We start from the raw sequence: 3,983 nt of genomic DNA on the forward strand, positions 1-3,983 counted from the left end.
TCAATAGCCAAAAAAAAAAAAAAATCCAATTAAAAAATGGGCAGAGGATCTGAATAGACATTTTTCCAAAGATATACAGGTGGCCAACAGACTCATTTAGAAAAAATGCTCAATATCACTATTCATCAGGGAAATGCAAATCAAAACCACAATGAGATATCACCTCACACCTGTTAGAATGGCTATGGAGTGGGGACTGTTGCTGCTGAGTCCCCAGAATGCACAACTATTTGTTCCAGATGTAGCTAGTAGGCATTTGTATATTACTTTGCAGCTAATTTACATGAACTTCTCTGCGTGATAGGGCATAGACATTCCCCAATATCTATAACCCCATTCCCACCCTACGAGGAAACATAGTGGTGGTCCCTCTACTTCTGACTTAGGAATCCCAGCTCAGATAGGTGGAGCAAAAGAGCCTTGCATCACCCAGGTAACAGCCCAAAAGGAAGGCATCCAGGAGACCTGCTACCCTGGGGCTGACTCTGCTCTGATTTGTCTTCCTTATCTCTTAGGTTGGGGATGGGGGGCTTGTGAACAGTCTCCATTGATTTTGCAATTCAGGCTTGGGAGTCGGCTGGGGGAAAGCAGGTGAAGGGGAGGGTAAGGAGGAGAGACGGGCTTTGCAATCTAGGTGGGCCTTTGGGAAGGACAGAGGGTACAGCCCAGAGCAGTACTAGGCAACCAGCTGAATGGGGCTGCACTCCTGCACAGTGGCTGGGCTGATGCATGCTATTGCATGTGGCTGTTTGCCGGACACATGCAAAGATGGCATTTTATTCCCTTCAGGCTTTTACAGTTTGGCTGAGCTGGCTCTTTTTCTTCTTTTTTTCTGTTCCTTCTGTCAGGTAGGGAGCCCCCGCCTTTGGGAAGGACCTGCATGCCCTCTCTCCCCAGGCTGGACCTTTGAGATGCTAGTGCTCTGGCCCAGGCAGGGGCTCTGACTTTTCCCCTTGGTGCTGACTGAAAGGGAGTAGCTTCATCTCTGGTTGGGGACTGTCTCTCTGCTCAGAGCTTCTCCACTTTCTCCCCGGGCTCTTGGGACCCTCCCCTGGCCTGTGATTAGACCATTGAATTTATTGTCCAAACGGGGGCACTTCTGAGAGTGAATGGAGCGTGTATGTGTGTGAGCACACACGTGCTATTCATAATTATGCTGAGACAACAGGTGCAAGCCAGGACTGTGCTAGGCAAACTGGAATTCGCGGTGAGCATAGTTCTGAGGGTCTGCTGCCTGCTTTCATCCCTAGGGAAACTGTGGAAGGTGGAGGTGGCCAGCAGAGGCTGCTGCAGCACCGGCTGTGTGTGCAGGTCTCACCGCTTGAAGAGCTCCCTTCACCACGGAGGGGCTGTGGGAGGGAAAGGCTGGGGGGCAGAGGCTGGGTGTGGTGGGTGAAGCTGGTTGTGGTAAAGGCTGCTGTCCCCTGCTGACGATGTGGCTGATGGTGAAATCTGGGCTCACCTGGGCGTGATTTACAAAGTGATAAGAAGGCAGTGTGCTCCTTCCAGTCAAGCTGGGGACAAAGCCCAAAGCCCTGGTGCCGGTGGGGGTGGGGGACTAGTTTCTCAAAAACTCCCTGTAATTTCTGAATTGGACTGTGCCTCTCCTGAATCCCAGCGATTTTTGTCCTGCCCCTTCACACAATGACTGGGCAAGTGGGTTTGTGGTACTACCAGCTCCCGAGGCTGGCATCTGCCTAAGTAGATTAGCAAGAGGGCTCATAGGTCAGCCCAGGGGCATCCTGTGTTAGAGGGGACTGTAGGAATGCCTAGAATCTTCTTTGCCTGACTTACAGGCAAGTGGAGAATGCAGACCAGCCATGGAGTCTTGTGGGAAACTTCTAGCCCTCTCTCCTCATCTAGCTCTTACTCTGGCAGAAAAACCCCATTTCTGTCGTCCCCACCTAGGGGACTTCCCTCTCTTGACCTCTGAGTGCAGAGTTGGGAGACTTTATTCCTTGCCCGAGGAAGGCATTTCTGTAGAAGGATGGGGTTGTTCCTCTACTCTGGCTTGGGGAAAGCCTTGGTTGCTGAGTAGAGTCTGATCCCCCCTCACCAGCTGTGCTGTCCTGGCTACTGGCTCACACCAGCTTCCGGTGTCCCCACCTTCTGTCCCTACTCACCTTAAGGGAAAGGCAGTATCTGACTTTGCAGACCACGTGTTGGTGATCATACCCCAGCTCCTCACCCTTTGTCCTCAGTGATGGTAAAAGGGGAGGTGTTGTAAGCAGGCTGTGGGGAGAGCCACCCTGCCTAAGCAGAGAATTCTGGAGCAGCAATGGGTATCCAGGGCAGCCACAGGGATTACCATGGCAACACAAAAGGCAAGCCTAGTTGTGGGGAGGTGGGGCTGGAGTAGAATTCCTGGGATGGTCAGAGGGAGGCTTGAGGGTAAGAAGGAGAGAAACCCGTAGCTTCCCAAAAAGATGCCAGCGAGCCCCCACCTGTTGCCGAGCCCCCGCCTGTTGCCGCTTGTCAGCCAGAACGCCGTCCTCCCTGGCACGCATCTGTGAGGCGCCTACCCTGGGCAGAGGGTCTGCTGGTGTGTGCAGAGCTGGTGGCTCTAGAAGGGGGAGGGGAGCCCAACTCAACTGCAGAGATTTGTTTTCTCAGTCCATCCAAAGAATGGCAATGGGCTTTGGACTGTTCTAGCTGCTTCTCTACCTGGGGGACCCTGAGCCATCAAAGTTAACCTAGACTAGTGACCAGGGATCAATTATTGGCCTGTAATGTGCTTTCCAACTTCCCCTTGCAAAAAGCAACCTGTTTGGACAAAAAATGAAAGTGCTTTTCTTGATCTCTGGCGCCACTGAGCTGGGCTGATGCCCTCCCTCCCCAGCTGCCTTTGCCCATTCCTCTCATCGCCTCCCCCTACTCCTTAGGCAACGCTGGGTTAACCCCTCGGGCGCCAGGTTTGGGGTGCCCCCCTCCCAGCTCAGTTCTCAGGAGCTCAGAGCAGGCCAAGTCCAGTGCCTGCCAACCGCTTCCCCACCCTCCCTTTGGCTGCCAAATCTGACTTTGATTAGTGCGTGAGGGGGGAGAAAGCAGGAAAATAGAATATTAAAATCTTAATTCAATTTAAAACACTGTCATTCACAGGCATGCCAAACAGTGAGATGACTAATTATTATGCAAATGAGGCAGATAGAAAAGTGATTAATAATTGCACAAATTAAAAATTATTGTAAACATCCTGTGACGAGCGATAAGTCCGATGGAGAGGCGAGGGCGGTGGGCCGGGGAGGCCGCGGTGGAGCCGGCTCCTGCATCCTTATTTCCTCATTAGGGGGATTTAATTAGTGCCTGATGATGGGGCTCAGTGCTGCCAGGGGTAGAGGAGTGGGTGGCCAGCGCTGGGGCTCAGTCCCTCTCCTGCTCCTCCTCATTGCCGCATGGCCAGGCTGGAGCTGGCTGAGCAGGAGGGGGGGTGAGGCAAGAGAGGCAGGCCAGCCACCCTGCAGAGCCTGGTGCAGTGCAAAGTTTCTCTGCTGCTTTCTGCTGGCCTCTAGCAGCTGCTGCCTCCGGCCTGGGCCAGGGGTGATGGTGCAGAGGCCTCCGGGTGGGGACTGGTGTGCATATCCGGTTCAGCCCTGCACGTTCCTCAGGTCCAGTGAAGGGACACAGGGAGCATAACTGCAGTGCTGGGGGCGAGGGGTACACAGGTCCATGACGTTGCCTGAGGCCTCGTGGTTACTCTGGGTTTACGTTTTCCTGACTCTGGGGGGCACAGAGGAACCAAGTCAGTGCCCAGAGCTGAGTGACTTGCCTTCTCTGTGTCCAATGTGCATGCGAGTTTCCTCCAAGCAGGGCATGGATAGGAGCTGCGTTGGCGTGGGTTGACTTTGTTGCTGTAGGCTGTGGGGGAGAAGTGTCTGAGCTCCTCTGTCCCAGCAGCACCATTGGTGCTTTCCAGGGCATGCAGCCATCCTGGGGCCCATCCGCTGAAGTTGGGCAGCAGCTGATGTATTCTCCTTAACAAAACC

The sequence above is a fragment of the Ursus maritimus genome, unplaced genomic scaffold, assembly GCF_017311325.1.
Source record: "Ursus maritimus isolate PB19 unplaced genomic scaffold, ASM1731132v1 scaffold_16, whole genome shotgun sequence".
NCBI lineage: Eukaryota > Metazoa > Chordata > Mammalia > Carnivora > Ursidae > Ursus > Ursus maritimus.